Source organism: Rhinolophus sinicus, chromosome 16, assembly GCF_057876585.1.
Source record: "Rhinolophus sinicus isolate RSI-liver-muscle chromosome 16, RSI-T2T, whole genome shotgun sequence".
NCBI lineage: Eukaryota > Metazoa > Chordata > Mammalia > Chiroptera > Rhinolophidae > Rhinolophus > Rhinolophus sinicus.
In genome coordinates, this window is record NC_142516.1 from 121,962,204 (window position 1) to 121,976,058 (window position 13,855).

Here is a 13,855-nt window from a genome sequence, read left to right on the forward strand (position 1 = left end):
ATTCAGTGTCTTTGTGAGATTATACATTAGGAGAAAACTTTGTTCTATTTCCTGTGGAAAGCACCTCAAGCAGAATGCTCATTATGAGAAACAACATTTTCTTTGTTCCTTTGCCTCTTAACTGACCTATTGATGAAAAAAAAATACTACTACTAGTCTCTGAAATAAAAATAAGCATACGTAGAAATACACATGAAAATATACCATAAATATATGCTTTAATAGCCATTATTTACTGAAAGTTTAAAGGAGCATTATGGAATACTATGCTAGATCAGGAGTACTGAGACATTAAAAGGTACTATTCCTGTCTCTAGATTACAATATAGTTCAATTAGGTACAAAAGATAACTGTTTCTTTAGACTCACTATTGAAATTTGGGACCGATTCAACCATGTACAATACAAGCATCTTAAAAAACGTGGCATCTAAAATCTAAATTTACAGCACATAAGAAAAATAGTAGAAAATGTGTGCCTTGAATTTGATTTCTGTTGACTCATAGCTCATGGAGTCAAGCTTTATGAGCAGAAAAGAAAATATGGAGTTTTACCTAATTATAAATAAGACTCAGAGCATGAAGAAGGAGATGACAGCAGAAAGAGAAGCTACTTCTATAATAACTAAGAAATATGACTAACTGAATACAACCCACCTGCCATCACCACTGGAGTGAAGCAGTACTAGAGGAGATGCATAAAGACCTTGTTTTTCTCATCTATCACATACAGTCACACTCAAGGGGGTGTTAGAATGCAGTCTTCTGACAAAGTTTTATCACAGCAAGCTATCAATACTTAAGCAAGAATCATTTTAAAGGTAGTTTGGTAGCTCTATCATATTACCAGAAAATTGGTTACGTAAAGACTTACTTTATTTTAATATATGACATTATTGTTAGGTGATGAAATCAAATTTAACAAATATTATGTCCATCAAGATTTCTAAAAATGGGGAATCGACAAGCAAGAATCTCAGCACTTCTTCTGTCCTATGGTCTAAATTAAACAATAAAAAGGTAGCCTCTATGCTGCCTCCTTTGCACAGCTGTTTTCAGCTTCAAAAAAGGAAGACTTGTCACAGTCAAATGTATTGTACCTCTCCCTGCCTAACAGTTAGTTACCAAAGGACACAGGTTATTTAAGAAAATAAGAAATCCAAAAACTCTCTATTCATTTGAGCTTCTGCTGGCAATATTTTTCTAATCTCTTTTTGGAAACCACTAACTCTTTGAGTGGGTGATTACTTCCGAAATACCACTAGCTTTTCTCTTTTAACTCGCAGAAATGTGGTTTTTACTTATACAAACTCATGACAAATACTTTCTTCCACTATTCACTTTCAGACAGTACAGACATGAAGCAAAGAACAGATGTTAATTTCTAAATTCGTAAACAGGGCCACTACTCCTCCAAGCATCATGCACATACACAGGCAGTTTCAACTCCCCTCTCTGGAACTCTCTTACCTATCCTTTTCAGCTGTGCCTCATAATGCTGAAACCGAAGGAACTATAAGTCTGTCTGATGTAGCTACTAGAAAAGCTAAGAGAAAGTTAGCTTTGTTTTGGTTATGATTATTGTTTGTTTATTTAAGTAATATAATCCGGTACCTAGAAATAACGGTAATACTCCCTGTTCAGAACAAATCTGGAGAATAATACTCATACATGAACACTGCAGTTACTAAGAGTGGCAGTGACAAACTGGAGAGCAAGACAGAGGGCAGTAACCAGGATGGTGAGGACTTACAAATTTGCCTCCTGACAACAGCTGAAGGAACTGGAAATAGGTTGCCTAGAAAACAGTCCAGAGTGATAACCCACCTCAAATATTTGTTCAGCTTACATGTGGAATTCAGAAGGCACTCACTCTGTGAGATTGAGAGGGTAAGGAAGACAGTACCAGTACCATGTTTCCCCCAAAATAAGATCGGGTCTTACACTATTTTTTTCTCCAAAAGACGCATTAGGGCTTACGTTCAGGGGATGTCATCCTGAAAAATCATGCTAGGGCTTATTTTTTGGTTAGGTCTTATTTTTCGGGAAACACGGTATCAAGCATTTCAAAGGAATAGTTTCCAACTCAATATAAGAAACATTGTCTCAACAAATAAAGTTAAAATTGGCTGCCTCTTGAGAAAAACTATCATCTAAAATCTTTTAAAAAGAGGCTCAGTAATTATTATTTAATATGGATGTTGTAAGAGGTTTTCTTCTTTTTTTCCCCCTTAATCAAGTAAAGGATTCTGGCTTTGATAACTGGAGTTCCTTCCATCTATACGATAGATCCATGAAAAGTCTTTGAAGAATAAATGTCAAAGTTCAAAAATAAGCCCATCAGGCCTTGAAAACAGAATATCTTTATTTTGCTCCACACATACCATACTGCTTCCTTCTATGATGGTTCTTTCATTCTCATCACATCGCTATGACCTTGGTTGCAGCCTTAATAATTTAAGTTAAAAGGTTGTTGATGAATTTTATCTCTGAGAACTAAGACCATCTGTGTCAACACTGACTTAGTAGTTTGTTCAAAGAAATCTTTGCTTCAAAGATAAGATTATAAACCAAAAAAATAACTTCACGATTTGCTTCAGGAAATTCTTACAGATCAATTTATCAGAGACAACAGTATGCATACCTGGACAAATAGCTTACTTTCAAGATTCTCACCCAGCAGTAGCCAGAAAACCTAAACTGTTTTGTAAAAAAAATTGCCTAATCCAAATCAGCGGCCTGCCTTGGAAAGCTCACCTTTAAACTGCTTGAGTCCAGATTCCATGATCCTATAAATATTCTACTTGTACTTCCGAGAAACTGCAAAGACTTTCTTACTGCAATAAGTTCTAATGCATTTAGTTTTGCTTTATTAACAGGTTGTCTGATGACACTGTGGGGAGTTCAACATCTCTGTGCTCTAACATCTACACTGAACTATCATCAACTCCCCTTATCGCTAAACACCTACTATACCTCCTACAAAATTAACTTCCTAAAACATTACTTATAATATACTGTTCTATAGCTTAACAATTTTAATAGTAAAAATATATACACTCACAAGACATTTTACGAATCATCTTCAATCTCAAAAACATTACATTACGTAAAAACGTCCAGACACATACTATGTGATTTATTTTTTCCCCCCAAGCATGGGCAAATTAACCTATGGTGATAGAAATCAGAACAGTGGCTTCCTTGAAGGAGAAGGTTGTAAATGTAAGAAGGCCTGAAGAAATCTGAGGGGGAATATGAATGGTTGATATCTTGATTATTACAGGGATATATACATTTATCAAACATATCAAGTTGTACATTTAAGATCTGTATATTACACTGTATATTTCACTTCCATAAAAAAAATTAAAAGTTGGGCTGGCCCGGTGGCTCAGGTGGTTGGAGCACCATGTTCCTAACGCTGGGATCGCTGGTTCAATTCCCACATGAGCCAGTGAGCTGCACCCTCTACAGCTAAGATTGTGAACAACAGCTCTCCCTGGAGCTGGGCTGCTGTGAGCAGTCGGAGGTTGGTGTGAGCTGCTGTGGGCTGCCACCGGCTGCTGTGGGCTACCGTGTGCTGCCATGAGCGACTGGTGGCTAGCGTGAGTGGCTGGCAGCCAGGCAAGAGCTGCTGTGAGCGGCCGATGGGTGACCGACTACCTCAGCTGGGGGGAGTGCAAGGCTCATAATACCAGCATGGACCAGGTTGCTATGTCCTACACAACTAGACTGAGCAACAGCTTGAACCGGAGAGGGGTGGTGGAGTGGGGGGGGGGCAGAGGCGGAAGAAGGGGGGGTATTAAAAGTCAATGTAAGACTTATGACTCTGAACAAGATGGTGTAGATGCATTTCTCCTCCTGCTAACTACTGCCCCAAAGCCTGGATGTTAGATCTAAAACATGTAAGACTAAGAAAGGTAGAGAAAAGGCAGGCAGCCTAGAGACCTTAGGACCCAAAGAACAATACAGCAATGATTTCCCTGGGGTTTTTCTTGCCCTTCATATATCCTGGACTGGGTGATACTAGCGAAGCAGGCAAGCCGGAAACATCAATGGGCACAGATGTTTAAGCTCCAATAAAAGCCCATTCTTTCTGGCCAGAGGAAAAGTGGCACCTTAGCAATAAAAAAAAAAAAAACACCCTTTTAAACAAACATTCTCTCCGGTCACTCTTTCTTCAAATCATCCCTTGATGTCCTATGGCTCATTTGATTAAGAGCAAATCATAAAAAAGCTTGCAAGGTTCTTCATGATCTAGCACCAAGTTTTCTTTGCAGCCTCATTTCTCAACACTCTCAGGCATGAATCATGTCTAATTACTTTCTGTTCTCTGAACAAATCCTATGGCCTTTGTTCTTCCTGTCCTCTCTATCTTGAATAGACTTTCCACTTATCCTTTAACTGATGAAATATTAGTTTCCTACAATCTCCCCAGAAAGAAAAGGTCTTTCATTCATCCTTACTCTGTGCTCACATACCACTTTGCTTTTATTGTGACTATAGCTCTTGTCTCACAAACTATGACTTACATCTCTAAATTGTGAAATTCGTCAATGTAAGAACTAAGATCAGAATATGGTTAGAATGCCAGAGCAACACGGAGTGAAAGGCACACAACAGTTTTTCATTGAACTGAAATGATTTGAAATGTAAATATTTTTGGTGGTGGAGCATGAACTTCATTTTTTCTGGGTCAGTGCAATTGGTTTCCTAGACTCAGACTATTTGAATTTGAGTGGATTTGGATACTTATGATATCATCACCTAGGCTCACTGCTGTCACTGCCATGTCCTTTTTTTTTTTTGATCTAAGGAATGTGCAAAAGGCAAGGTATATTCAATCTCTACAACTGATAATAGTTTGTATTCAAGAGTATGCTGTAAGTGGATGGCAATATTGGAATATCCTTAATGCTTACCCAAATCCTGCTTATAAAGAATGAACTAGCAAGATATTTTATACGGGTTTTTGTTGTTTGTGTAACTCCTGCTTCTATGGCATTTGTTGTAAGGACTACCACTTGGTAAAAAAAAAAAAAAAAAAAAAAATTCAAGTTCTATTTCAATGCTAAGTGCTTTATAAATGCTGAATTAGATTTTTCCAGTGCCTTAGTTATGGCATAATAGAAAATACATACTCTTTGTGAACTGTACCAACTCTAACAAGCCACAAAGTATTTCAATGGTTTGTCACTCTTGTCCAAACTCTTAAGAGGGAGAAAAACTCATGTACTATCAGGATCTAAAATTCATTTGAAAATCCAACCATAATTAATAAGGAAGTAAGTTTCATTCTGCATTTAGGCTTTTTTTCTGGAGCAAATAGCATTTCTTTAAAAAGTGTTTTGTCTGTAGTATTTTTTTTCCAGCTTCATTAAGATATAATTGACATACAACATTAAGTTTAATATGTACGACCTGTTGATTTGATAAACATATTGCAAAATGATTAATACTATAGCATTAGCTAACACCTCCATCCCATTGCTTAATTACCGTTTTTTTTGTGGTGAGAACACTGAAGATCTACTCTTACAAACTTCCAAGTATTTAATACAGTATTGTTAAATACCCTGCTGTAAATTATATCCCCAGAACTGATACATCTTATAACTGGAGGTTGTACCCTTTGGCTAGTATCTTCCTATTTCCCCCATTTCCAAACCCTGGTGACCACCACTCTACTCTGTTTCTGTAAGTTTACCTTTTTAAAATTCTACATATATGTTGTATCACAGGGTATTTGTCTTCCTCTGTGTGGCTTATTTCACTCAGCATATGAATGCCCTCAAGTTTCATTCAAGTTGTGCAAAATGGCAGGATTTTCTTCTTTCTCACGGACTAACAACATTGCAGTATTTATATATACCACATTTTATTTATCCATTCATCTGTTGACAGATATAGTGTTTCCATATCTAGGCTATTGTAAATAATGATGCAATGAACATGGGGGATGCAAATATCTCTTGGTTATATATTTTTTTCATTTCCATCAGATATATACCCAGGAGTGGGATTCCTAGATCATATGGTTCTATCTTTAATTTTTTCAGGAACATACATATTGTTTTCCCTAGTAGCTGTACCAATTTACATCCTCACCAACCGTACACAAAGATTCCTTTTTCTCCACATCCTCACCAACAACTTATCTCTTGTATTTTTAATGATAGCCATTCTAACAGGTGTGAGGTGATATCTCATTGTGGTTTTGATTTGCATTCCCCTGATGATTAGTGATATTGAGAATCTTTTCATGTACCTGTTGGCTATTTCTATGTCTTCTTTGGAAAAGTGTCTATTCAGGTCCTCAGCTCATTTTTTAATCAGGTTGTTTTCTTTTTGCTATTGAGTTTTATGAGTTCTTCATATATTTTGGATCTTAACCCCTTATCAGATATATAATTTGCAAATATTTTTCCTATTCTGTAGGTTGTCTTTAGATTTTTTTTTCATTATTAGTTTCAGATAGTGGTTAGACATTTACACCCCTCACAAAGTGATAACCCCAACAAGTCTACTCATCTGACACCGTATATAACTATTACAATACCATTGACAATATTCTCTATACTGTACATTCTGTGACTATATATTAAGTTATAGTTGACATTCAAGATTTATTAGTTTCAGGTGTATAGTGAAGTGGTTAGGCATTTATATAATTTATGAAGTGATTCCTCCAATAACTCTAGTACCCATCTGACACTACAGTTTTTACAATATTATTGACTATATCTCCCATAATGTATTTCACATCTTCATGGCAATTCTGTAACTACCAATTTGTACTTCTTTATCCCTTCACCTTTTTCACCCATCCTCCCAACCCCTTTCCCTTCTAGTAACCATCACTTTGTTCTCTGTATCTATGAGTCTATTTCTGTTTTGTTTGTTCATTTATTTCTATTATTTAGATTCCACATATAAATGAGATTATACAGTATTTGTCTGACCTATTTCACTTAGCATTACACCCTCTAGTTCATCCATATTGTTGAATGTCTTTACATTTTTTTGATGGTTTCTTTTACCATGCAGAAGCTCATTAGTTTGATGTAGTCCCACTTATATATTTATTGTTTTTGTTGTTTGTGAATTTGGTATTACAGCCAGAAAATCGTTGCAAAAACCAACATCAAGAATATTTTTCCCATTGTTTCTTCTAAGAGTTTTACAGTTTCAAGTCTTAGATTTCAGCCTAATCCATTTCAACTTAATTTTTGTGATGTACACCAGATAGAGGTCCAATTTCTTTCTTTTTCTCTGTGTGGTTATCCTATTTTTCCAACACCACTTATTTAAAAGATATGCGTTTACTTTTGAGTATTCTTGGCCCCCCTTGTCAAATATTAACTGTACCGGGGGTGCCAAAAAATGTATACAAGTGGACACTTTGGTCAATCTTGCTCAAGTAGTAGTTTGCTGTAATCAGAAGTGTCTATATGCTGATGGTAACGTTACACTATGAGCACCTCTTGTAATTGGAGAAGTCAAACGTGACTGGTATTCATCTTTTGTTATCGGTATATATTGAGTATTACAATTTTAATACAGTTTTCCTTTCTTAAATGTACATACATTTTTTTGGCACTTTCTGTATATGTGGGGTTTTATTTCTGGGTTCTTAAATCTATTCTGTTGGTCTGTGTGTTTATTTTTATGTCAGTATTATACTATTTGATCACTATAGCTTTGTAGTATACATTAAGTCCTTAATGCCATTGATAAGTTCTGCAACTTTACTCAAAGTCATTGTATGTTCTGCAATTTAAGTAAAATGACATATAATAAAACCAGTTTTACCACAGGCTAATTGATACAAACAAGAGTTAAGTTCTTATACATCTCGCCAACATGATAACAAAACAACATTGACTTGAGAACCTGCTGTATGTCGTTTGAAATCAGGAAATGTGGTGCCTCCCAATTCATTACTCTTTCTCAGAATTGCTTGACTTTTTGGTGTCTTTTGTGGTTCCACATGAATTTTGCAATGTTTCCTGAAAAAAGCCATTGGAATTTTGATAGGGATTTCAATGAATCTGCAGGCTTTGGGTAGTATGGACATTATAACAACACTAACACTTTCCGTTTGTGTCTTCTTCAGTTTCTTTAATCAGTGTCTTACAATTTTCAGTGTACATACAGATCTTTCCCCTTCTAAGTTAAATTTATTCCTAAATATTTTGTTTTAAATGAGGTTGCTTTGTTTCTTTTTCAGATATTTTGTTGTTCATGTATAGAAATGCAAAGGAGTTCTTTCTGCTGGCTTTGTATCTTGCACCTTTACGGAATTCTTTGATTAGTTATAAGTTATTGTGGGTTTTTGTTGTTTTTTTTTTTTATGGAGTCTAGGAATTTCTAAGATCACATCATCTGTAAACAGACAGTTTTACTTCTTCCCTTCCATTTTGAATGCCTTTTCTTTCTTTTTCTTCTGTTCTATGACTTCCAGTATTATGTTGAACAGTAATGATGAGAGTGGGCACTCTTTTTTCTTATCTCAGAGGAAAAACTGTCAACATTTCACTATTGAGTATGATGCTGACTGTGAGACTGGCATATATGGCCCTTATTGTGTTGACATATATTCCTTCTATGCCTAATTTGTTCAGCACTTTTATCATGAAAGTTTGTTGTAATCTGTCAAATGCTTCTGCCTCTGGAAATTATTATATGGTTTTTACCTTTCATTATGTTAATATGCTGTATCATAGTTATTAATTTCCATATGCTGAATCAGCCTTGCATCCCACTTGACTATGATATATGATTCTTTTAATGTGTGGTTTAATTTAGTTTGCTAGTATTTTGTCAAGAAATTTTGCACCTATATAGGTTTGCATCTATATTGCATCGGGGATATTGGCTTGTACTGTACTAAAAATATATATATATTTTTTGTACTGTGCATATATGGCTTTGGTATCAGGGTAATGATGGCTGTATAAAATAAGTTTGGGAGGTTCCTTCCTCTTCAATTTTTTGGAGTTAATCAACATCAATCCATCTCAAACTGTTTGGTAGAATTCACAGGTGAAACCATCTGGTCCAGGACTTTTCGTGTTGGGAGGCTTTTGATTATTGATTCACTTTCCTTACTTGTTATTAGTATCCTCAAATTCCCTACATCTTCATGATTCTGTCTTGGTAACTTTAATATTCCTAAGAACTTATCCATTTCTTATAGGTTGCCCAGTCTATTGGCATACTTTTGTTTACTGTAGTATTTTATCCTTTGTTTATCTGTGGTATCAGTTCTAACGTTCCCTCTTCCTAATTTTATTTCAGTCCTGTCTATTTTTTGAGTTAATCTAGCTAAAGGTTTGTCAATCTTATTATCATTCCAAATAAAACTCAGTTCTTATTTTCATCGATATTTTGTTTTCTACTTTATTTTTGCTCTGTTCTTTATTTCCTTCCTTTTGCTAAGATTGAGTTTAGTTTTTTTCCCTTTTTCTAAAAGTAAAAAGTTAGCTCATTTATTTGAGATCTTTCTTTTAAATGAATGTAGGTATTTATTGCTATAAACTTCCATCTTAGTACTGCTTTTGCATCATACCATAGGTTTTGGTATGTTGTACTTTCCTTTACTTTCAAGATATTTCTCGATTTCCCTTCTTATTTCTTCTTGATCCATTGATGGTTCAGCAGTGTGTTGTTTAATTTCCATATATTTGTGACTTTTCCAGATTTCCTCCTGTTACTGATAAAGTTTTATCCCATAGTCAAGACTAGTTTTGTGACTTATCATATGATCTCTTCTAAAGAAAGGTCTGTATTTGCTTGAGAAGATTTCATATTCTGCAGCTAATGGAGGTATGTTCTACATGTCTGTTAGGTCCATATAGTCTAAAGTATGGTTCAAGTTCCATGTTCTCTTATTTTCTGTCTGAATGACCTACCCACTGTTGAAAGTGGGGTATTGAAGTCCTCTACAATAATAGTATTTTTGTTTACTTCCTTTAGATCTGTTTACTAATATATTAAGCAATATATTATCAATATATTACCTAAATTTAATGAACTCTTATCATTAGATAACAACCTTATCTCTTGTTATCATTTTGGCTTAAAGTCTGTTTTGTGTGATATAAGTATAGCTACTTTGTCCCTCTTGGTTTCCACTCACATAGAGTTATCTTTCCCACCCCTTCATTTTGAGCCTATGAGTGTCCTTAAAGCTGAAGTAAATATCTTACAAGTAGCATATAGCTTGGTGTTTTATTTTATCCATCCAACCACTCTATGCCTTTTGATTGGAGAATTCAATACATTTATATTTAAAACAATTATTGATAGGTAAAGACTCACTATTACCATCTTATTGTTTTCTGGTGTTTTGTTGTTCCCTTCCTCCTTTCCTTGTCTTGCTGCCTTCCTCTGTCAACTGATGATGTTCCATAGTGATGCACTCTGATTCCCTTCTCTATCTTTTCTGAACCTACTAAAGGTTTTTGCCTTTTGGTTACCATGAGGCTTACATACAATTTTATATATACAACAGTCTATTTTATACTGGTAATAATTTAACTTTGATCACATACAAAAACTCTAATCTTTCACTTCCCCCCTTCTATGTTTTTGATGTCACCATTTACATCTTTTTATACTGTTTGTCCATTAACAAATCATTGAAGCTATAGCTATTTTTAATAACTTTGTCCTTTCACCTTTATACTAGAATTAAGTAGTTAACCCATCACCATATGACAGGATTAGAATATTCTGAATCTGATGATATGCTTACCTTCACTGTTTTGTATATTTTCAATGTTATTAATTAGTGTCTTTTCGGTTCAGCTTGAAAAACTTTTCTCAGCAGTTCTGTAAGGCAGGTCTAGTGATAATAAATTCCCTCAGTTGTTTATTAGAGAAAGTGTCTCGCTTTTATTTCAAAGATAACTTTGATGGGTATTTTTGGTTGGCAGTTTCTTTCTTCTGTACTTGAATATATTACCTCTTCTCTCTAGGCCTGCAAGGTCTTTGATGATATATCTGCTGATAGCCTTCTGGGGATTACAATAAGATTTTTCTGTTACTTTTAAAAACCTCTCTTTTTAATTTTAGACATTTTATTATAATGTGTCTTTGAGAAGATTTTTTTTTTTTAAATTGAAATTCCAGAGTTACCTATTAGCCTCAGAACGTGGATGTCCAAATCTCTCCCCACATTTGGGAAGTTTTCAGCTATTATTTGTAAGTTTTCTACCACTTTTCTCCCTTTCTTCTCTTTCTGGGACTCCAATGATGCATTCATTATTTTTCTTGATGGTGTCCCACAAGTCCTTCAGTATTTCTTCATTTCTTTGCATTCTTTTTTCTTTTCACTCCTCTGACTGAATAATTTAAATTGATCTGTTTCTAGCTCGCTGATTCTTCCTTCTGTCTGTATGGTTAAGTCTGCTGTAGAAGTTCTCTATTCGATTCTTCAGCTCTGCTTTTTTTTTTTTTTTTTTTTTTCCAGAATAGAAAAATTAGTTTTTTGTTGGGCAATTCCTGGATCTTCATTCTCTGGGGTTAGTGACTGGATGTTTACTGTATTCCTTTAGTAGTGTCATGTTTCCCTGATTCTTTGTGATCCCTGTAGACTTTTGTAGGTGTATAAGCATTTTAAGGAGCAGTTACCTCTTCCAGACTTCATGGACTGACTTTGATAAGGGAAGCCTTTCACCTATGAGTGGGTGCACAATGGAATCAGCTGTCACCCTGAATCTAGTGGTTCAGGACACCAGGTGGGGGCGAGGGACATGAAGTCTCTTCAGCTCAGGTCAATGGGTATGGCAGTAAAGGTTAAAAGGTACCAAGGTTGCATCTTGTATCACAGGGCCCTGAACTGGCTGCCAACACTGCTCCTCAACTCCTGCGGGGGCACAAAAGGACTCAGGTGGCTGGCGTCTTACACTTGTATAGCAAAAGAGGCCTGGGACGGCTGTTGTTGGTATAGTTCCCAGGCTCTTGTGGAGTGGGTAGGAATCCAGGCAGTTGGCATCAGCTAATGCAGGTACAGATGGAGTGAAAGCTAGGGCAATTTCCAGGTGGTCCGTTGGCTTCATCAGTGGCAAAATTAGCTGAGTTTTCCTCAGAGCAGGTCTTTGTAAAAAGCAATCACTCCCACTCTGTGTCTGTAAGTAATAGCTCCTGCTTTTCTTCTTTGATCCTAGCTAGCTCTATACCTCACCTTTGTTGGTCTGGGTGGGGTGAAACTGAAGCAGACAGATGCAAAGTTCCTCAAAAGGCTGGAGAAGCTATTTGCTCACCCTGCTCTTCCTTTTTACGAGGGGGATTCTTTCTAGCTGGGAAGTTCCTTCTCATTGATGAACAATGCCAGTGTAAGTGATGGGATGACACAGGCAAACTGATGCTATCTACTTTCTCTTTCTGTACGATTAGTCTCAGGTTTTTGCTGTTGTTCCACTGTGTTGCTAAAACTTCCTAAGTGGACTCTATAGGTCACGCAGAGCTGGTTTTACTTGTGGATAGCTATCCAATCACTGATCTTTGTGGAGGGACAGAGGCTGTGTTCTCCTGTGTTGCCATTTTTTGCAAGTACCACTTTTAAAAGTCACATTAATTATCTCAGCCCATTTTACCCTTATTAATGCTAGATTTTATGCGTGTGATAGATTTTGATAGCTGAACACGTAAAATCCAGGTTGTCTGGAGTTTTACTAGGATTAATGAAACAGTAAAGAGGGAGAGAGGTATGAAAGTTGCAAGTTTTTAGAACTATGGTGAATGAAAGAGATGCTAGGGAAAAAATGAGAAAAAATAAACTTTCTCTAAAATGAGAGTACCTTTAGTAATGACTTAATAATCAGTGATGAAGTATACACTACAACTCACTGAAGAGTTACAGGTAAATGATTGCTAGTTATATTTATAGTGTATTTCAATAAAACGCATAGTTTAAAATGTGTTGAAGGTGATCCATGCTCAGCACTTAATATATTAACCAATCAGCAAACTAGATATAAATAATGGTTTCTAGTGGTCAAAACCTAAAATATAAGCAATATAAGAATATCATGAAGACATATCACTAAGAAAGATATAAAAAACACTTCACTCTCACATAAAAATGAGGCACTGGTACAGGGAAAATACTTTTAATATCAAAATATACTGTCAGATACTATAATTACTTAACAGGAAATATTATTTTGACATAATACTTTCAAAAATTTAGGTGCCATAGAGATTACCATGATAATAATGCAGATATTTCTTCTTCATATATAAGGCTTGAAATAGTTTGTATGAATTGAACAATTGTAGGTCTCCTATAGAATAATGGAAAGTGGTATGGCAGTATGTGGTCAATTTTACATATTTTCAGATACTATTAAAAATTTTTAAAAGCATGTACCATCTTTGTTCCCATATAAATTTGAGTATATGAGAATAAGTTGTATTCTCATATTTATTTAGGTATTCATTTGCATATCTAATTAAGTTGAACTGGACAGAGATGTATCTCAAAGATTAAGAGCACAGGAATGTGATGCAATCTCATAAAATGGGGAAAGGATTCCTAAAGGTTCATAGTTCACATTTTGAACCTGAAACTGTAACTTAAAGATTTAATAAGTACATAGATTACAAATCAAATATCAGACACAATATATAGTGACTATTTCATAATGTTCCCTTTATTATTAAAATATTGTTTTCATTCTGTTAGTGAACGAAAACTGTAATGTTACCTTTTAGAGCTTTTGACAGATTCTTGAAAGATTTGATGTAGGACACAATTTTATTTCTTGGCAGAAATAAAATGTTGCTTTTCCCAGTAATTGCTTCTTTGGGAGAGAATTAAAGCATCTTTGCATTATTAACACAGC

At 35.2% G+C, this 13,855-nt stretch overlaps 1 protein-coding gene across 4 annotated transcripts in view; it reads right to left on the bottom strand.

Moving 5' to 3' along the window:
* The window catches only part of TUSC3 (tumor suppressor candidate 3), a 150,971-nt gene that overhangs the window by 54,513 nt on the left and 82,603 nt on the right, over positions 1 to 13,855 (bottom strand). The window lies entirely within an intron of this gene.